Raw genomic sequence first — 22,454 nt, 5'->3', positions numbered from 1 at the left:
TGGATCCTTGCTTGCTAGCAACTGGTGGATTAGTGGAAAGGGGACTGTGATGTGTATCCATACTCATTAATGTGAGTAAGAAATAAGCTGAACCCCAGAATCTTCAGACCAGGTCAGAGGGCTCTGGCCCTAATGTGGGGGAGGAGAAGGCAAGAGGTTCTCTTTAATCCTAGCACTGACCTGGGGTCAGTTACAGTCCTTGCCCTCAAGGGAGCATAGAGCCAGCTCCACAGGGAACAATCCATCCTAGAGGAAGTGGGTCCCTGGCGCCGGTCCTCCTCTGCACTGGCCTGCAGATCTGGCAAGTGTGCTGGAGAAGCAGACTGCACTGTTGCAAGGGATGGTGTGTATAAGCCACCCCCGGAGTGACGTAAGTTACATCACCCTCAGCATCGGTGTGGACAGTGCTATGTCAGCGGGAGAGCTTCTCCTGACGATATAGCGACCACCTCTTGCGGAGGTGGATCTATTATGCCAATGGGAGAGGTCTCTCTCATTGGCAGAGACCTTCTTCACCAGACATGCTATAGCAGCTCAGCTGCATTGGTGCAGCTGCGCTACTGTAGCGCTTCTAGTGTAGACTAGGCCTATGTCCCTACTGTAACCTTCAGACATTCAATATCTAATTTGCCTTCTGCTTTAGGCAAAGCTATTTCCAGGAAGGGATTTCCTGAATAGCTCAGCTCTATGTTTAAAAGAGGGGCACCAAAACGCACTGTGTCATTCTGGGCAATAAGTGTTCTACCTGATCTACATCCCTGATTCCCCTGGTTTGGTTTATACTGTTTCCTTAAATTAGACCTAGTCCCATTTAAATAGAGCCATCGTGGGCTATATGCAGCAGCAATTCATGTCTTCTAAACCACTTCTTTGCAGCAGGTTGGTTTCCATGACTATGTCAAACTCTTGCTTTGCTCTCATTGCACAGGTTTTTTCTGCCATTTACTGTAAGGCCTTGTCTACACTGCAGAGTTTTGTCAGCAAATGGCAGCTTTTGGTGGCAAAATAATGGAGGTGTACACACTACAATGCCACTTTTGATGACAAAACTCTTCAGTTCTGGAGACAAGATAAAACCACCTTGATAAGAGAGAGAGGGTTTTTGCGTAAAAGGTTTGTCGACAAAGTGCCAGTGTAGACACTGCCTTGATTTTATTGCTTTAATTGGCCTCTGGAAAGTATCCCACAATGCCCATCCAGACCACTTTGGTCAGCAGTTCCAATGCTGCCACTGCTTGCAGCCAGATAACCAACCATCTGCCCCTCCCCATTTAAAACCCTGGGAATTTTTGAAATTCCACTTCCTTTTTGTTCAGCTCCATGCAGCAGATGCTCTCTGACATGGACCACTGCAGAGCTGCTAGATCTGCTCAGTATTTGAGGAGAGGAGGCAGTGCAGTCTCAGCTGCGCTCCAGCCAGAGGAATTTGATACCTACAGGCATCTCTCTCAAAGCTTGTGCAAAAAGGGATATGGTAGGGACACAGTGCAATGCAGAGCAAAGATGAAGTAGCTGAGGCAGACGTATCAGGAGGCAAGGGAGCCAAACCCTCAGTCCGGTGCTGCGACGAAGACCTGAAACCTGCTATTTTCGTAAGACACTATCTTCGGTGGCAAGCCCATCTCTACCACCAAGAGCCCTGTGGATACTTCAGCAGGGCTGGAGCTGGTGGAAAGTGGACCTAACCTAGAGGACGAAGTCATTGATGAAGAGGTGGGAGTTAAATGGCAATGTGGAGCCCATGGTGGGATCGGCTGGTGCTGTGGCCAGTCAGGAGCTGTTCTCCATCCTGAGATGTCTAACCAGTCTCGGCAGTCACACTCCTTCAAGCAAGAAGCAGGAGAGGAGACCACAGTAAGTGGTTTTGTTTTGTGAAGTGTAGAGGTGAGTTGAGGGCACAGAAATGTACAGGGATGACTGTGTTTCTGTGTGCTGGACATTTTCCGGTGCAGCTAAGCAGTACAGCGGAACAGTGTGTGGATGCACACCAAGATTTCACGGGAATCCTCCAGAGCGATCTTTAGGAAACTTTCCTGGAGGTATTCGGCAATCCTCTACCAAAGGTTCCTTGGCAGAACTGCTTTGTGCCTTCCCCATTGAAGGAAGCTTTCCCATGCTATTCTTCAATCATTTATGCAGGGACCAAAGTGGCACACAGTCAAGCAACATAGGGACTGGGTCGGAAGCTGCAAGCATGCGATAGATGCATCTTTGCTTCCTTACTTAATCTCAGGAGTGAGATATCTGCTACAATGACCTCTGCTTGTGGAAAAGGGTGGAAAAATTTAGAATGTTGTTCCTAGTCGACTGCATATTGCTTTTCTCCCCATGTAGAATGCCTGCTGCCCTGGGATAAACTCACCATGCTTGGGGTGTTCCCCAACATGTGTGCTTGTCTAGGGTCAGTGAGAAAGTGATTGGTATGCAGTGACTCTGGAACATTTTTAATAGTGGGGGTGCTGAAAGCCAGCCTCCTTACCCCGTCCATGGCCCCCACCCCAGAGTTGAGGCCGGGAGCAGGGCCATGTCCGTGGGAGGGGCGGGGCCTGGACAGGGCTAAGCGGGCTGAGGATGAGGCTGGCAGCCGGGACCCTCGGATGTGGGGCCGGCAGCTGGGACCCCGCATAGGGAGCCAGAAGAGTAGCACAGTGAGTGGGTCCGGATCCCACTTGTGGAGCCAGGAATGCAGCCTAGGCACGGGGCCAGCAGCTGGGACCCCACATGCGGGGCCGGGAGCAGAGCCCCATGTAAAACCTGGGGGGTGCTGCAGCACCCCCCATATCTCTAGTTCTCCACCTATGTTGGTATGTTACTAGAGGTGTATTTTATTGCACTGTTTCATTGCTGTACATGTACTTAACAATCACACTTCTGTGTATTGTTCCTTGTGCTTCTGCAGATGTGGCCTTTAGAGGCACTGCCTACACATTGGTGGAGCACCTTCGCCAGATAAGAAAGTGCCTGAGATGGAGCAAGGAAGACATGTTCCGGGAGCTGCTGCAATACTCAGATGCAGAAAAGAGGGACCACATGGAGTGGAGGGAAATTGAAAGGCAGGACAGAAAAGAAAATGAGGCCTTTGTTCAGGAAGCTACTGGGGGGAAGAGGAAGGGGTGGAGGTGGTGGTGGTAGTGTTTTCTGTGCAATAAAAGCAACATTTTTGGTATGATAAGTAATCTTTATTTGTTTCATGCAAGTTCTGATAGCTGGTGGCAGCAACACATACACAAGCAGTTTAATCATAGAATATCAGGGTTGGAAGGAACCTCAGGAGGTCATCTAGTCCAATCCCCAACTAAATCATCCCAGCCAGGGCTTGTCAAGCCTGATCTTGAAAACCTCAAAGGAAGGAGATTCCACCACCTCCCTAGGTAACCCATTCCAATGCTTCACCACCCTCCTGGTGAAAAAGTTTTTCCTAACATCCAACCTAAACTTCCCCCACTGCAACTTGAGACCATTACTCCTTGTTCTGTCATCTGCTACCACTGAGAACAGTGTAGAGCCATCCTCTTTGGAACCCCCTTTCAGGTAGTTGAAAGCAGCTATCAAATCCACCCTCAGTCTTCTCTTCCACAGACTAAACAATCCCAGTTCCCTCAGCATCTCCTCATAAGTCATGTGTTCCAGTCCCCTAATAATTTTTGTTGCCCTCCACTGGACGTTTTCCAATTTTTCCACATCCTTCTTGTAGTGTGGGGCCCAAAACTGGACACAGGACTCCAGATGAGGCCTTACTAATGTCCAATAGAGGGGAATGATCACGTCCCTTGATCTGCTGGCAATGCCCCTACTTATACATCCCAAAGTACCATTAGCCTTCTTGGCAACAAGGGCACACTGTTGACTCATATCCAGCTTCTCGTCCACTGTAACCCCTACGTCCTTTTCTGCAGAACTGCTGCCTAGTCTGTAGCAGGATTCTTCCATCCTAAGTGCAGGACTCTGCACTTGTTCTTGTTGAACCTCATCAGATTTCTTTTGGCCCAATCCTCTAATCTGTCTAGATCCCTCTGTATCCTATCCCTACCCTCCAGCATATCTACCACTCCTCCCAGTTTAGTGTTAGCTGCAAACTTGCTGAGGGTGCAATTCACACCATCCTCCAGATCATTAATGAAGATATTGAACAAAACCAGTCCCAGGACCGACCCTTGGGGCACTCTGCTTGATACTGGCTGCCAACTAGATGTGGAGCCATTAATCACTACCCATTGGGCCCGACGATCTAGCCAGCTTTCTATTCACCTTATAGTCCATTCATCCAGCCCATACTTCTTTAGCTTGCTGGCAAGGATTTTGTGGGAGACTGTATCAAAAGCTTTGCTAAAGTCAAGGAATAACATGTCCACTGCTTTCCCCTCATCCACAGAGCCAGTTATCTCATCATAGGGTATGTCTACACTATGAAATTAGGTCAAATTTATAGAAGTCGGTTTTGTAGAAAGCATTTTTATACAGTCAAGTGTGTGTGTGTCGCCACACAAATGCTCTAAGTGCATGTAGTCGGCGGACTGTGTCCACAGTACCGAGGCAACCGTCGACTTCTGGAGCTTTGCACTGTGGGTAGCTATCCCACAGTTCCCGCGGTCTCCACTGCCCATTTGAATTCTGGGTAGAAATCCCAGTGCCTGATGGGGCTAAAACATTGTGGCGGGTGGTTCTGGGTACATATCGTCAGGTCCCCGTTCCCTCCCTCCCTCTGTAAAAGCAAGGGCAGACAATCGTTTTGCGCCTTTTTTTCTTGAGTTACCTGTGCAGACACCATACCACGGCAAGCATGGAGCCCGCTCAGCTAACCGTCACTGTATGTCTCCTGGGTGCTGGTGGACGTGGTACTGCATTGCTACACAGTAGCAGTTTATTGCCTTTTGGCAGCAGACAGTGCAGTATGATTGGTAGCTGTCGTTGATGTAGTCCTGGGTGCTCTTTTAATCAGGCGCCTGGGCAAACATGGGAGTGACTCAGCCAGGTCATTTCCCTTGTTTCATCTCATGGCAATTGAGTCCTACCGGCAGTGCACTGTCTTTTAATCTGCAGCCAGCAGAAGATAGTGGCCAGTAGTCATACTACACCGTCTTCTGCCGAGCACCCAGGAGGTGACGATGGCTAGCGGTTGCACTGCACAGTCTGCTGCCAGCAAGATGTATAAAGATAGATGAAGTGGCTCAAAACAAGACATAGACCAGATTTGTTTTGTATTCATTTTCTCCTCCCTCTGTGAAATCAATGGCTTGCTAAACCCAGTTTTGAGTTCTAGCCTTGTGGTTTTGAGTTCTATCCTTGAGGCGGCCATTCAGTTTCTTGCAAAGCCACCCCCTTTGTTGATTTTAATTCCCTGTAAGCCATGTCGTCAGTCACCCCTCCCTCCGTCAGGGCAACAGCAGACAATCATTCCGCGCCTTTTTCCTGTGCAGACGCCATACCACGGCAAGCATGGAGCCCGCTCAGATCACTTTGGCAATTAGGAGCACATTAAACACCACACACATTATCCAGCAGTATATGCAGCACCAGAACCTGGCAAAGCAAAACTGGGCAAGTAGGCGACGTCAGCGCAGTTATGAGAGTGATGAGGACATGGACACAGACTTCTCTCAAAGTACGTGCCCTGGCAATGTGGGCATCATGGTGCTAATGGGGCAGGCTCATGTGGTGGAATGCCAATTCTGGGCCCGGGAAACAAGCACAGACTGGTGGGACCGCATAGTGTTGCAAGTCTCGGACGATTCCCAGTGGCTGTGAAACTTTCGCATGCGTAAGGGCACTTTCATGAAACTTTGTGACTTGCTTTCCCCTGCCCTGAGATGCAAGAATACCAAGATGAGAGCAACCCTCACAGTTGAGAAGTGAGTGGCAATAGCCCTGTGGAAGCTTGCAATGCCAGATAGCTACTGGTCAGTCGGGAATCAATTTGGAATGAGCAAATATACTGTGGGGGGCTGCTGTGATGCAAGTAGCCAATGCAATCAAAGATCTGCTGATATCAAGGGTAGTGACCCTGGGAAATGTGCAGGTCATAGTGGATGGCTTTGCTGCAATGGGATTCCCTAACTGTGGTGGGGCCATAGACGGAACCCATATCCCTATCTTGGCACCGGAGCACCAAACCAGAGAGTACATAAACCAAAAGGGGTACTTTTCAATAGTGCTGCAAGCACTGGTGGATTACAAGGAACATTTCACCAACATCAACATGGGATGGCTGGGAAAGGTACATGATGCTCGCATCTTCAGGAACTCTGGTCTGTTTCAAAAGCGACAAGAAGGGACTTTCTTCCCAGACGTGAAAATAACTTTTGGGGATGTTGAAATGCCTATAGTTATCCTTGGGGACCCAGCCTACCCCTTAATGCCATGGCTCATGAAGCCATATATAGGCAGCCTGGAGAGTAGTTAGGAGCTGCTCAACTACAGGCTGAGCAAGTGCAGAATGGTGGTAGAATGTGTATTTGGATGTTTAAAAGCGCACTGGCGCAGTTTACTGACTCAGACCTCAGCGAAACCAATATTCCCACTGTTATTACTGCTTGCTGTGCACTCCACAATATCTGTGAGAGTAAGGGGGAGACGTTTATGGCGGGGTGGGAGGTTGAGGCAAATCGCCTGGCTGCTGGTTATGCACAGCCAGACACCAGGGCGGTTAGAAGAGCACAGGAGGGTGCGGTGCGCATCAGAAAAGCTTTGAAAACCAGTTTCATGATTGGCCAGGCTACAGTGTGAAAGTTCTGTTTGTTTCTCCTTGATGAAAGCCCCCGCCCCTTGTTTCACTCTACTTCCCTGTAAGCTAACAACCCTCCCCACCTCCCTTCGATCACCGCTTGCAGGGCAATAAAGTCATTGTTGCTTCACATTCATGCATTCTTTATTAATTCATCACACAAATAGGGGGATAATTACCAAGGTAGCCTAGGAGGGGTGGTGGAGGAGGGAAGGACAAGGTCACACAGCACTTTAAAAGTTTAAAACTTATTGACTGCCAGCCTTCTGTTACTTGGGCAATCCTCTGGGGTGGAGTGGCTGGGTGCCAAGAGGCCCCCTCCACCATGTTCTTGGGTGTCTGGGTGAGGAGGCTATGGAACTTGGGGAGGAGGGCGGTTGGTTACACAGGGGCTGTAGTGGCAGTCTGTGCTCCTGCTGCCTTTCCTGCAGCTCAACCATACGCTGGAGCATATTAGTTTGATCCTCCAGCAGCCTCAGCATTGAATCCTGCCTCCTCTCATCACGCTGCCGCCACCCTTCAGCCTGCCACTTACACTCTTCAGCCCGCCACCGCTCCTCCCGGTCATTTTGTGCTTTCCTGCACTCTGACATTGTCTGCCTCCATGCATTCATCTGTGCTCTGTCAGTGTGGGAGGACAGCATGAGCTCAGAGAACATTTCATCGCGAGTGCGTTTTTTTCGCCTTCTAATCTTCGCTAGCCTCTGGGAAGGAGAAGATCCTGTGATCCTTGAAACACTTGCAGCTGGTGGAGAAAAAAAAGGGACAGTGGTATTAGAAAAGACACATTTTATAGAACAATGGGTACACTGTTTCATGGTAAACCTTGCTGTTAACATTACATACATAACACATGTGCTTTCATTACCAGGTCGCATTTTGCCTCCCCCCACCGCATGGCTAACAGCAGGGAACATTTCTGTTCAGCCATAGGCAAACAGCCCAGCAGGAACGGGCACCTTTGAATGTCCCCTTAAGAAAAGCACCCTATTTCAACCAGGTGACCATGAATGATATCACTCTCCTGAGGATAATACAGAGAGATAAAGAACAGATGTTGTTTGAATGCAAGCAAACATACACTGCAATGCTTTGTTCTATAATGATTCCCGAGTATGTGCTACTGGCCTGGAGTGGTAAAGTGTCCTACCATGGTGGATGGAATAAGGCTGCCCTCCCCAGAAACCTTTTGCAAAGGCTTTGGGAGTATATCCAGGAGAGCCACAAATGCCAGGGCAAATTAATCATTAAACATGCTGGCTTTTAAACCTTGTATAGTATTCTAAAAGGTACACTCATCAGAGGTCCCTTCTCTGCCTGATGGGTCCAGGAGGCAGACTTGGGTGGGTTCGGGGGGTACTGGCTCCAGGTCCAGGGTGAGAAACAGTTCCTGACTGTCAGGAAAACCGGTTTCTCCGCTTGTTTGCTGTGAGCTATCTACAACCTCATCATCATCGTCTTCCTCGTCCCCAAAACCTGCTTCCGTGTTGCCTCCATCTCCGTTGAAGGAGTCAAACTACACGGCTGGGGTAGTGGTGGCTGAACCCTCTAAAATGGCATGCAGCTCATTATAGAAGCAGCATGTTTGGGGGTCTGATCCGGAGCGGCCGTTCGCCTCTCTGGTTTTCTGGTAGGCTTGCCTCAGCTCTTTAAGTTTCACGTGGTACTGCTTCGGGTCCCTGTTATGGCCTCTGTCCTTCATGCCCTGGGAGATTTTCACAAATGTTTTGGCATTTCGAAAACTGGAACGTACTTCTGATAGCACGGATTCCTCTCCCCATACAGCGATCAGATCCCGTACCTCCCGTTCGGTCCATGCTGGAGCTCTTTTGCAATTCTGGGACTCCATCATGGTCACCTCTGCTGATGAGCTCTGCATGGTAACCTCTGCTGATGAGCTCTGCATGGTCACCTGCAGCTTGCCATACTGGCCAAACAGGAAATTGAAATTCAAAAGTTTGCGGGCCTTTTCCTGTCTACCTGGTCAGTGCATCTGAGTTGAGAGTTCTGTCCAGAGCGGTCACAATGGAGCACTCTGGGATAGTTCCCGGAGGCCATCTAATTGCTGCTAAATTCGACCTCAACGCCTAGTGTAGACCAGGACATAGAAGGCAATTAGGTTAGTCAGGCATGACTTGCCCTTGATGAATCCATGCTGACTGTTCCTGATCACTTTCCTCTCATCTAAGTGCTTCAGAATTGATTACTTGAGCACCTGCTCCATGATTTTTCCAGGGATTTAGGTGAGGCTGACTGGCCTGTAGTTCCCAGGATCCTCCTTCTTCCCTTTTTAAAAGATGGGCACTACATTAGCCTTTTTCCAGTCATCCGGGACCTCCCCCGACTGCCATGAGTTTTCAAAGATAATGGCCAATGGCTGTGCAATCACATCCGCCAACTCCTTTAACACTCTTGGATGCAGTGCATCCAGTCCCATGGACTTGTGCTCATCCAGATTTTCTAAATAGTCCTGAACCACTTCTTTCTCCACAGAGGGCTGGTCACCTCCTCCCCATGCGGTGCTGCCCAGTGCAGCAGTCTGGGAGCTGACCTTATTCGTGAAGACAGAGGCAAAAAACCATTGAGTACATTAGCTTTTTCCACATCCTCTGTCCCTAAGTTGCCTCCCCCATTCAGTAAGGGGCCCACACTTTCCTTGACTTGCTTCCTGTTGCTAACCTACCTGAAGAAACCCTTCTTGTTACTCTTAACATATCTTGCTAGCTGCAGCTCCAAGTGTGATTTGGCCTTCCTGATTTCACTCCTGCATGCCCGAGCAATATTTTTATACTCTTCCCTTGTCATTTTTCCAATCTTCCACTTCTTGTAAGCTTCTTTTTTGTGTTTGAGATCAGCAAGGATTTCACTGTTAAGCCAAGCTGGTCGCCTGCCATATTTACTATTCTTTCTACACATCGGGATGGTTTGTTCCTGCAACCTCAATAAGGATTCTTTAAAATACAGCCAGCTCCCCTGGTCTCCTTTCCCCATCATTTTATTCTCCCAGGGGATCCTGCCCATCAGTTCCCTGAGGGAGTCAAAGTCTGCTTTTCTGAAGTCCAGGGTCTGTATTCTGCTGCTCTCCTTTCTGCCTCCCAGGTTCCCATCTACTTTTGCTTCCCCTACTAATTCTTCCCAGTTTGTGAGCAGCAGGTCAAGAAAAAAAATCATTAGTTTACATGGAATCCTAGGCCACAAAAAAAAAAAAGAAGAAAAAAGAAGAAAGAAGAAAGAAGAAAAAATCATTTGATTACATGGAATCCTAGGCCACAAAAATCACAAGTGCTTCCTAGAAAAACTCAATTTCACTGAACATTGCAGTCCCGAGCATAATGAGATACATTATTGGTTCTCATTTTCAAAGAGTTGCCTCAAAGCCTCCCTGATTCTAATTGCCCTCTCCCCCCCATTTTATCCCTCTAATAGCCCTGGTATCTGGCTGAGCAGCCAGGAGGTCTGCCTCAGCAGTCTACCCCTGAGCAAATTTTTCACCCTTAGCTTCACAAATATTGGGCAGTGTACAACATGCGGCTATGACCATGGGGCTATTTTCCTCATTGAGATCTAAACCTCCATAAAGGCATTGCCAGTGTGCTTTTAATCTGTCAAACCCACATTCCACGATCATCCTGTATCTGCTCAGCCTGTTGTTGGACCACTCTTTACTGTTATCCATGTTTCCCATGTAAGGCTTCATTAGCCATGGGAGTAAGGGATATGCTTGGTCTCCCAGAATCACTATGGGATTTCAACATTCTCCACAGTAATCTTTTGGTCTGGAAAGGAAGTCCCCCTTTGCAGGTTTCTGCACAGGCTGCTATTCCTGAAGATATGTGTATCACGACTCTTTCTAGACCACCCTGCATTGATGTCAGTGAAACACCCGCGGTGACGCACAAGCGCCTGCAACACCATGGAGAAGTACCCCTTCCTATTGATGAACTCCATCACAAGGTGGTCCGGTGCAAAAATTGGAACATGCGTGCCATCTATCCGCCCCTCTGCAGTTAGCCTCTCTGCATCTCTGCAAAGCCATCCACTATTTCATGCACATTGCCAAGAGTCATGGCCCTTCGTAACAGGATGCGATTAATTGTGCACTTGAGCACTTGTGTTAATGCAGCCCCAACGGTCCCTTCGTAACAGGATGCGATTAATTGTGCACTTGAGCACTTGTGTTAATGCAGCCCCAACGGTCGACTTCCTAACACCAAATTGATGCATGACCGATTGGTAGCAGTCTGGAGTTGCCAGCTTCTACACGGCTATTGCCACACATTTCTTCACCAAGAGGGCAGCTCTCATTTGCATGTTCTTGCACCGTAGGGCTGGGGAGAGCTCTTCACACAGTTCCAGGAACGTGGCTTTCTGCATCCGTTGCAGCCAATGCTTGTCATCCCAGACCTGCATAACAATGCACTCTCACCACTCAATGCTAGTTTCTTGAGCCTAAAAGCGACAGTCCAACATATGCAGCTGTTCCGTGAATGCCAAAAGTAATCTAATGTTGCTCCTATCCATGTTGGAAACTACGTCAGGAAACTGTGAATCCTACTGAGTTAGGAACATCACGATTAACTGCACTGCGATCCACAATGTGTTACTGACAGCTAGAAGAGCAGTGCAGGATCCATCCTTTCGCACAGAGATGGCGGGGTGAATAGCAAACAAGGGCTACGATCCACTCCACTGTCGCACAAGACCTAGTGGCAGAAGGTGGTGAGCTGAACTGTGGACTAGCTACCCGCAGTGCATTGCTCTCGCTAGCGATGCTAGTACCCCAAGTGTGGGATGGCCTCTGTGACTGAGGGAGCCTAGCATGAACATGCAATAGTGATTTTCTTTTTTTGGTCGGCGACAAAACTTTTGCCGACAAAACTGTGCAGTGTAGACAAGGCCTTAGTAAATCTCTGGATTCAAAAATCTCACCTCAGCTTCATCTGACACAGACCACTAGTTGCTTATTTCTTAGCCACTGAATACATTCAGCAACTAAAGCAAAGTAAACTGTCCACTCAGTTCATGAGTGAAAGTTGGGCAGTGCATGTAAATCATAGTATGTCGGGGCATTGTTGAAGTTAAAAGCTTCATAGCCTGAAAAGAAATTGCATAAACTCACAGTATTTTCCCTAAAGAAACAGGAATGAACACTTTGGGCTAAATCAGTGTAATGGTTTAGCTCAAACCAAACTGGCCTGAACGTATGTCATTTCACTCTTTTATTACAGCAAAAGTACACATTCGGGGCCTGTTTTTGACTCCACGTGATAAGGCATGTCTAATGCGTATATGCAGATCCTGTCAGGATAGAAGACATTCAGTGGGTTATTTTTTGTTTTGTTTTTGTTTTTTTTAATAGGCACAGATGGCCAGTTTGAAGTCTATCTGGCCATTTGAATGCACATCTCTGGTATTGATGTATGTAAATTAAAGTCCCATTGTTTTTAAACAATAACGGTTCCACAACAAAACACTCTTGTGCTTTGGTGCTGTCAGTCCTTCAAAATCACAGGAGCTTTTGTTTTAAAACCACTGGCTCAGGGGGTTGGGAATGGAATGCAGGCCCTTTGTCTTCCAGGGGGTGCTGGTTCTACTCCAGGCCCAGGTCAAGGGCACTGACTGGATCAGAGGATCAGGTTAAAGAACCTGGAGTCCAACATTTTTGAGGGGAAGTGACATATAGTAGAACTAATAAATGCCCTCAGTTACTCCATGAATGGGGACAACAGAAATGTGTAAACAGCTTTCCATGCAAACTTGATATCCTCTTCAGAAACTGTCAAAGAGCCTTCAAAGTGTCCTGTTGTTCCCATTCAATGAAATACAGAATGAGTTTCTGCTAGTCCTATGCTGTGCATTTCCTCCCAAAATGATAGTTATCATTGATGAAAGGCACATCCATATTCTATTACAGAAATACTACATCTGCAGCAGGTATTTCTTAAAAAAAAATCTATTTGGGGATTAAAATATCTATCTATGTAAGATCTGATTATAAGTCACTTGAGTTTATCTTTTAAAGGTTTCCAAAGAGCATTTCACAAATCTCTTATCTGTGGTTTGTGCAGCATTTTGAAATTAGAAGCAGGATGTTTCTCATTGAATGTAAAATTGCCCAAGTAGAGCTATAAACAGAGCTGTCATTTTTTGAGCTACAAAGAGATTACTGTTCTGCTTCCAAATGTCAGGCTTGGAAACACAGGTTTTTATTGTTTATATATGATTATACAGCAGATAGGGTATTTAAAACAAGATTTCCAATTTGGGAAGAACAGGGAATAGTGATGAACTGTGAGTGAGAAAGAGTTGAGATTTGTATCATTTGCATTACCAGTTAATATATCTGGACTAAGAGAAAACTAAAGCTCTGAAGAGATGAGATGAGAAAGAACTTGAAGTCAAATTTGAGAGGGGATGTTATTTAAGACACCCTGAAAATATTATAATATCTTCTTGGGAGGAAAGAGCGATTCCATTTTCTCTTCCAAGGAAATAAGCCTCTCTCTCTAACAACCCCCCACAGGCTCCTACATTGCCTCCCAGTTTTTCATTAGTGAAATGCAGAAGCTGGTGCATCAGTGTATATATCTGTACAGTATGTGCATTCCATCTACCAGCTGCAGATGGGGTGGCTGCAGGACATAGGAAACAGATTTGAGGGTGATTACATTTTAAAAAACTTCCACAGTGCAATGTGCAGCTGTATTGGAAAAGGACCAACAGGATACTAGGTGATTATTGTTAGGACTAACTGAAGTCTCCATGTTATGGCAATATTATTACAAAGAGGCTCAGTAAGTGAAGTGTCCAAATGCAAAGACCATAAAAACCCAAACATGTCACCTACTGATGATGATACTGGGACCACAAACTAAATCAGAGACAAAAAAAGATTAGAGACTATGTTTCTCAACTGTGAGATTAGCTAAAACAACGGATCTTTCTAGCAATTAATCTTTGGAGCTATAAAAATAGGCACCTTACAGTTAGGGTTGCCAACTTTGTAATATTTAAAAACTGGATACTCCAGCAGGAGTGCCAGAACTGCCCCACCCCTGTCCTATCCCTAGGACCCTGCCCATGCCTTGCCTCTTCCCCCAAGGCCATGCCCCTATTCACTCCTCTTTCCCCCTCCCCTCTGCCTGGGTCAGGAGGTACTCACCTGCAGAGCTAGAGCTATCAGCTGCAGCCACCTGATGCAGGTAGGAGGTGGCCTTAGCTGTATAGGTGCTGGCACAGGTGATGACCTGATGCTTCCTCACCTGCAGTAACTGGACTTGGGGTGTCCGGATAGTAGATCTGATCGGATACTGTCAGGTCCCAAAAACCGGACACCTGGCCACCCTACTAACAGTATAAAGAATGACATGACACTGTCCTGATATCACTGGGAGTTAGTTACCTTTTAAAGATACCTTTAAAAATCCCACTAGACACTTATCTGCATCTTGAGGCATCTAAATACCTTAAAAATATGGCCTATTGTATCAGCTGTGTCCTCGAGGCTGCTCAAAATTATCACTTTTGGTTATCAAGAGTATGTGATACTTTTAACAAAGGATAAAGGTGTTTAATCTGATCTTGTTTCATGAACCATGTGCTGGGCAATAACAAGAGAAGACTTCACACTTGTAAAACTAATCTGGCTCATTATTAACAGAAGTATTTACAGACATACTGTAGCTAGCATTCTATCCATGTGCACACAGATTAACCCCCTGGTGTGTCAACAAACGCTCTTCTCCTGCGACCTGTGCTCCTCACTACAATTTCTACGCATGTTGCTACAGTCCTGACCTGCTATTTCAGTTCAAAAGACATTTTTCAGTTTCTGTCCTGAATCATTGGGGGGAGGGGGGAATTTTAACGCTGCATGAGAGTGGATTTGGTGAAACCAAGTTTTAAATTTAAGCTCGAAACCAGAGCTCAAATATTAAATTTCTATGTAATCCAGCCCAAAAAATGAAAATAGATGAAAAATAGATTTGTGAAATTATGTGCATATGTGAGATAAATTTACAAGCTGCTCCAGGATGCCCACTAGCATCTGTCAAGTACATTGTTTGTAATTATTTGCTCTGCCCAAGTCTTTAGTCTATTATATGCAGGAATAAATAGGTCACAGAGTCAATATTGAAGACAAATCTCGCCACAGTATAAACAACTTAGCTATGAATTTTTCACAGAAGGGTACCTGAAAAACATGGAGCAAACTGCCAAAATCATCTGTTAAATAAGTAACTCAAGAAGGAGCTGGGCATATTTCCAAGACTGGAGAGTATGAGGTGGTTTTGGTGTTAAATAATGAGAGGTTGCTGATTGATATTTCCTGGGGTTAAGGAAATGTTTAGAAACTGGAGGGGGGGGGTGTAAGGGGGATTTCTAGCCTGAATGCGAGTTACAGAATCCATTTTTTTTAGTTTGTCTGTACAACGCATTAGAGGGGCTGTGATTGTGAAGGTCTCCAAGTGCTGCACTTTAACTGCCCTTTGTAAACCTTACTGGTGTGAACTAAAAGGCACCCAGTTTGCATTAATGTAGTCATTTCTCAGTCTACATTAAACACAAACGCGGTAGCTTTCAGTTGGTGCCAGCAGGATCTACATGGGGCAATTAGAGTGCAGTACATCACAGCGTTTTGGTGAGTTGCCTCCAGGACAGCTTCAAGCGTGTTACCAGCACCTTCTTCTGCAGCTCACCATTCAGCCTTTGGGAGAATTACAGGGGCATAAATTCACTTGGATGGGCAGTTCGCAAACAGTTCTGCAATGGACAATATTAGGCAGAAAAAGTGCCGCAGTATAAATTGAGGAAAGACAACCCAGGGCTAGTAATGCTATCCTTCAACACAGGGGTCCCCAAACTTTTCAGGTTTGCGCCCCTTTACCCCGTCCATGACTCCCATTCCGGGAGCCAGGGCTGGGAGCGGAAGTCATGGCTCCTGGGTGGGGAAAAGGAGGTCATGTGGATAGGGATAAGGATGCTGAGGTTGGGGATGGGTCTAGGGCCAGGCCTGGGCCAGGAACAGAGCCGTGGCCAGGGGCCTAGGCTGAGGGATGAGGACGGGAGTGGAACGCAGCCGGGCCACGGTGGAGGCCTTCAGCTGGGCCCATGGCAGGGGAAGGGGCCAGGTGAAGGGCTGGGAGTTGGGACTGCTGCAAGGTGGGGCCAGAGCAGAGGTGGGGGCAGGGTGGGGCTGGGTGGTACTCCCTCCCTGCCTGCCCCTCCTTGGGGGCTGGCCTGGGCATCCTATGCTCCCCACCCTTGAACGTTTCTCTGTGTCCACTACAATGCTAGAACAAGGGGGCCCTGATTCTTCATTAGCGGTTCTTGGTGTTATTGCAATACAAATAATGTAAATAATTCTAACACGAGGCCTACTGGTCCTGATTACAAAAAAGAGAATCCTTCTAAACCTCACTCCAATACCCTTTCAGCCAGAGAATGTCCTGTTGCTGAGGTAATTGTGTATTTGGATGCTCTTTGGGGAAACTACAGTTGGGCTTAAAATAGACAAGCATTTGTATTTACTATGAAGGGTTAGAGCCACAGAATGGAACCCTACCACTGTAGCCTGTCTCACATATGAAATAATACTCTACTATGAAAATGTTATTTTTAAATGCACTGTAACAAGGTAACATTCAATGCTTTTTCAGAGGCTACCTGATAATTGCTTCAAGTATTTACTGAGCTTGGAGCATTTAAACATCACCAATGTCACAATTTAAACAATGCGCATCTTCTCTTCAGGTTTCATGGCAGATAACTGTTTTGGATTTATGTTGTGTCATGCTATCTCTGTAGTATAACCTGCTGTCAGACCTCTGAGAATTTGCAAGTTTCTCTTTTCCCAAACACTAATATAGGGTTTGCCACCTTAAAAAAGCCATGGTTTGCCAGCCTACACTATATAATTACCACACCATCACCAATTATTGCCTATTACAAGTAGAGATGAAAATTGAGTTTCTCAGATACTGCATTATTGCAATGGTATCTGGCATCTTGATAAATACTCACCCCCCACCCGCACACAGAGGTGGAAGAACTGTGAATGTAACAAAAAAGTGAAAGATTCCACATCTTGGGCCAGAATCGCAACCCAGGCTAAACCCAATTGTGCTGTTCCTTGGCAGCAAGGAGAACGTAAAGCTGGCCTTCTTCTACACTACTTGAATCTTCTCCCTCCCCACCCACAACCCCCATGCGCACACACACAGAAGCAGACCAAGGATGAGTGACGGTATGTTCCAGTCATCTTGGGCTATTGCCAAAGTTTTTCTAGGTACTGTTCTAGCAGAAGTACATTACAACGTCCCTGTGGCTGCTCTGATTTGTTCTGAGTTCTGGTTGAACTGCCATCTAGCCCTAGGATTTGGATGAAGCAGAAGGGTGACCGAGAGCCACTTTTGCTTCCCCTTGAGTACTGAGCTCCTTATCTCTGTCTCTAAGTTTTTCACATGGTATCTCAAGTCAGTGGACTGGGGTGAGACCAGCATGGGTGAAAGCAGGCTGGCACCAAAAAGCACAGTGGCTGTATTGTAGTTCAACAACATATTGGTAGGAGAGGCCTTTGCCCGATATTGGCCAATGTTCTTGCACTATAGCAGGGAGACTTAATGAAAGAGGGCACCTGTCCCATCAAATGCCTTAGACTACACTCTCCTCTTTTTATTTGCATGGTTTACATAAAACAACCCCCCCCCACACACACACACACACCGCACCCCCAAAGGGCTATGGAACTCCATTTTGTTGACATATCTCGTCAATAGATATTTCTAGTACAGACGATGCATTAGTATTAGCTTGCTCCAACAATGACATATAAGTAGCATCCTATTCCAGCTGCAATGCAGATGTGTGAACTTGATGACAAGTCTGCAAGGTAAGACATCTGCACAATCAAATACCTATCACATATCTCTCTGTACACCATTCATGTAGCAATGACACAGATAGAGGAGGAATGTTAGAACTGAAATGTCTCACAACCCAGAGAAATAATACAATTGCACCAGAATAGCAGCTCTGCTTTCAGAATAGATTTTATTTTGTTTAAGGCCAACCAGGTGAATAGTATAGTCATGTTATTGCTTATTGAAAATAGCTCTCTGAGTCTTTGCCTGCCTGGAGCACTTGTTTAATCACGTTGCTTGTTAATGTTAGCACAAGCTCATATGATCAGTTGATAATTTGGGGAAAATGGCACGGGAGTTAGTCATATGCTAAATAAAGCTAACCTAAAATAATGCTGCTGGTTGTTTCTTAGGTGTATGCATTGATCTGACATGTAGCTATTGTGTCCTCCAGAGAAAGCAAACCGTGAAAAATCTCATACTAGATACTCAGGTCAACTGTAATTCTAATTACAAGTTAAGAATATGGCATATTTACTACTTTACAACTGTGACAGGTTAGATCCCCTTCTGATGTACTGGGGTTCACTGAGCTCCTCCTGCTCCACCAGCCTGGATTCCCTCTCGCTGTTTTGCTGAATTAGGCTCTCCGGCCTCTTGCAGCACACACACACACAGGTAGGGTCACATCCAGCTGTAGTCAGCTCTGTGTGAGAGGATTCACCCAGCACTCATGTGCACACCCCCTTTGGGGAATAAATCCAAAATAATACTGTCTTCCGCTGTATAGAAAGATCTGCACATAAAAATTCGCCTTCTCCATCATTGTGAAGAGAGATATGCACAGCTTCTTGCCCTCCGCTCCCAGTTGTGGATTGCACAAACTGGATGATCACCAAGAAATAAGTTTATTAACTACAAAAGACAGATTTTAAATGATTATAAGGGATAGCAAACAGAACAAAGCAGATTGCCAAGCAAATAAAATAAAACATGCATACTAAGCTTACAATCTTAGAGAAACTGGTTTCAAGAAATAATTTCTCACCCTATATGTTGTTTTAGGCAAGTTGATGTGTTTCTGTAGCTTAGAGTTCCAGTTATTTCTTCTTACAGACTGGACCCCTGTCTCAGTCTGGACTCACCCTGCCTTTCCCCTCAGGTTAGTTCCTTTTCCTCTTCAGGTACTTTCAGCAGTCTTTCTCTTCGGGTAGACAATGGAGGAAAGTCCAGCCTTAAAAAGGATTAACCCCCTCCCCAGCCTTAAAAAGGATTTACCTAAGGCGGGAAACCTTTGTCTGATCTCCATCTCCCTACAGAGGAAAAGTACCAGCCGTGTCCAAGGTGGTATTTTGCATCATGTGGCATTACCACCTGATCTTGTAGTGTCAATGCAGCACCTCAGGAAATGCCTCAGGAAGGTGGGAGATTAGTATCTTCAGAGTTCTACTGTCCTTCTTAAATGGCTCATTCAGGATGATTGCTTACTGTCTGGTGCATGTGTTTCCAAGCACACACACAGTTGTAATGGTTACATAGTTAATATTCCTAACTTCAGAAAAGGAAATGATACATGCACACAAACTGGATAATCAAATTCAGTAAGGGCACGTCTACACTGGCAACGTTAGCTGTCGTGGCAGCACTTTAACGTGGCTTGTGAGTCGCGGCACACCACTGGAAGAGAGCTCTCCTAGCACTCTAAAATAACCACCTCCACGAGGGGTGCATCTCCCAGCGCTGGCGCACTGTCTACACTGGTACATTGCAGCGCTGAAACTTGCAGCGCTTGGGGGGGTGTTTTTTCATACCCATGAGTGAGAAAATTGCAGCGCTGTAAAATACCAGTGTAGACAAGCCCTAAATCATAACCTTTCCAATGATATCTTACATGAGCCCTCTTGCATAAAGTATAGCTTAGGTATGCCATATTCATATCATAACCACAGTTGCCAACTTTCATGTGGTAAATAAGCACCCCGACTTTCAAAATAAGCCAAAAATCAAGCTAATCCCATTTCAAAAGAAGGCCAAAACAAGCCAATCCATAAGAACCCCAACACTCTGTGTGACTAGATTCCCCCCAGCATGACTGTGGTGGGCCCGTTGTGACTCTCTCCCCCCTTGCCCCTGCTTGCCCCTCACCCCTGCTTGACTCCACTTGTCCCTGCTTCCCGGGAGCCAATCAAAAAAAAAAAAAAGCAGCAACAAGCTACAAGCCAAACAAGCAACAAGCTACAAGCTAAAAACTAGCCAACAAGCAACTCACAAGCCAATTAAGCCAAAAACAAGCCCAATTTCTGTGTTTTTTTTCACGGGCTTGGCATATCTGATCATAACCATATTTCTATGAAGAATATAGGATGTAAAATCACAACAACTATCTAGGAACATTACATCGCACTATTTCTAGCCCCCAAACCCTTGTTAAAGTCAAAACTATTTTAATTACTAGTCTATTACTAACGTCTTAATAATTGTCCTTTGACAATCTAATACTACACAGCCTCAGTTCAGTGCTCTCAGAAAAACCTTGTCAAAAGTAGCTGATTTAAAAGGTCTTCTAGTGCTAGGGATAGTTATTTCTCTTCAGAGGTAAACTGCAGCATCAAGTCCTGGATTTATGAAGAAACTGAGGTGGAAGAAGTTACTGATTATTTGGGATAAAAATTATCAACAACCCAATAGTATTATCAACAACCTGCATAATATTCTGCAGAATTCCAGAGAAAAGAATCTTAAATGGAATAGAAGAAAATGCCATATTGGGCTGAAGGGGGCCTGGTCTATACTTAAGAAGTTTTGCTGGCATATTATGTTGGTTGGGAGTGTGACAAAATCTGGTATTTTAGCAACACTAGCCAAAGAACTCTGGGATAAGCTGCATCTACACTAGAAGGTCAGAAGGGTCCAAATAAATGGCTGCAATTTTGGAACATCTAGTTTTAGTGGCACGAAAAAAAATCAAGCAATTTAAACATATTTTAACTTAAAAATCCATCAACCCCCTAGACTTTTATTTTGAGAGAAGTTGACTGAACTCTGACATTCACTTTTTTTGTAGACTCAGAGTTTCCCACATTTGCACGCATGCTTTTGCTAAGAAAAAATCATCCAGAGAAACAAAGTGTCTTTTGTTAACCTAATTAGCTGTCCTTAAATATCTTAAGTCTCCGCTACAGTATTGGAAAAGGTTTCATGACCTCAGCTTAGCTGTCTCTTTCTTCTAAACTCCACCCGATTATGGTTGGAATTTGCAGAATAGTCAATGGCAGCCATATGCCATGATTTCATACACTCTTCACAATACAGGGTCTTTGAGAGCTGGATGCAGTGAGGTGTTTTTAGATTTCCCTTCGTTATATAATGTCTGGAAAAATACAAAGGAGTGTTGGGTTTGAACAGTCTGTACTAGGCTGGCAGAGTCTAACACCCTTGCAGAGGAAGAATGCAGAACTCCTGTGAATCACCCTTAGCTCAGGTGCTATGGCCATGAATAAAGATACAAAAAAATGAATAAGTGCTGACTCATGTTGGCATCTCTCTTTGTTGTCTTACACTCTGGTACTCTTCTCACTGCCACTCACTTTAGTGGCACTTTGTTTTCCAATCACTTTCTCTAATTTCCCCAAGCAACTCTGCTCTCATATCTTTCTTCATTACCTAACAACCTTAAGGCTGCTCTAAGGCTATGGGCATGGCTACACTTGCAGATGTAGAGCACCGGGAGTTAAACCAGCCCTCAGAGACAGCAGTCGGGAAAGCACTGCTGTGTGTTCACCCTCTGCTCCTTGTGACTGTGAAGCATGTCCACATTAGCTGCTTTTGCAACGCCACAGAGAGCAGTGCAGTGTGGTAGCTATCCCAGTGTGCAAGTGGCTGCAGTGTACTTTGGAAAGGGTTTGCAAAGCATGGGGGGCAGAGTGTGCCAGCATGCTATCTTGTAAGTTCAGACAGTGGCAGGGGGGAAGGAACATCAGCCCTCGCCTCTGTCTCACACACATGCACACGCACAAAGGCCTGTCTTGGCGGCAGCAGTATTCCACAGTAATGGTCGCTTTGTCCCGGAGCAGATGAGCAGCTGGCTGTCAGAAATGGAGCTTTGAAAGGGGATAGTCGCGTGCCTGCAGCTGAGTTCAAAACAATGACCAGAGTGGCCACTTGACTTCAGGGGATTATGGGACATTTCTGGAGGCCAATCACAGCGCAGTAATGCAACACCTCATCCACACTGACATCCTGGTGCTCCAGCTGGGTCGCAGAAAGCTCTATGCTTCTTGTGGAGGTGGATTGTGTGGCTCCAGCCACGGGGTCTGGGCTCTCTACATGCCTTGCCAGTATGGACACCTCAGGAGTTAGGGCACCCGGGGCTGAATTAAAGCGCTCTAACCTTCAAGTCTATTCCACCATGATTTCAACAATTTCCATCCCACCATCAACCTCAGTCTGGACTAGTCCACACAAGAGATCCACTTTCTGGACACTATAGTGCTAATAAGCGATGGTCACATAAATACCACCCTATACCGGAGACCTACTGACCGCTATTCCTACCTACATGCCTCTAGCTTTCATCCAGATCACACCACACAATCCATTGTCTACAGCCAAGCTCTACGATATAACCGCATTTGCTCCAACCCCTCAGACAGAGACAAACACCTACAAGATCTCTATCATGCATTCTTACAACTACAATACCCACCTGCTGAAGTGAAGAAACAGATTGACAGAGCCAGAAGGGTACCCAGAAGTCACCTACTACAGGACAGGCCCAACAAAGAAAATAACAGAACGCCACTGGCCATCACCTTCAGCCCCCAATTAAAACCTCTCCAACGCATCATCAAGGATCTACAACCTATCCTGAA

This window comes from Dermochelys coriacea, chromosome 1, assembly GCF_009764565.3.
Source record: "Dermochelys coriacea isolate rDerCor1 chromosome 1, rDerCor1.pri.v4, whole genome shotgun sequence".
Lineage (NCBI taxonomy): Eukaryota > Metazoa > Chordata > Testudines > Dermochelyidae > Dermochelys > Dermochelys coriacea.
The sequence above is the reverse complement of the archived record's forward strand: the minus strand, read 5'-3'. Positions refer to the sequence as shown.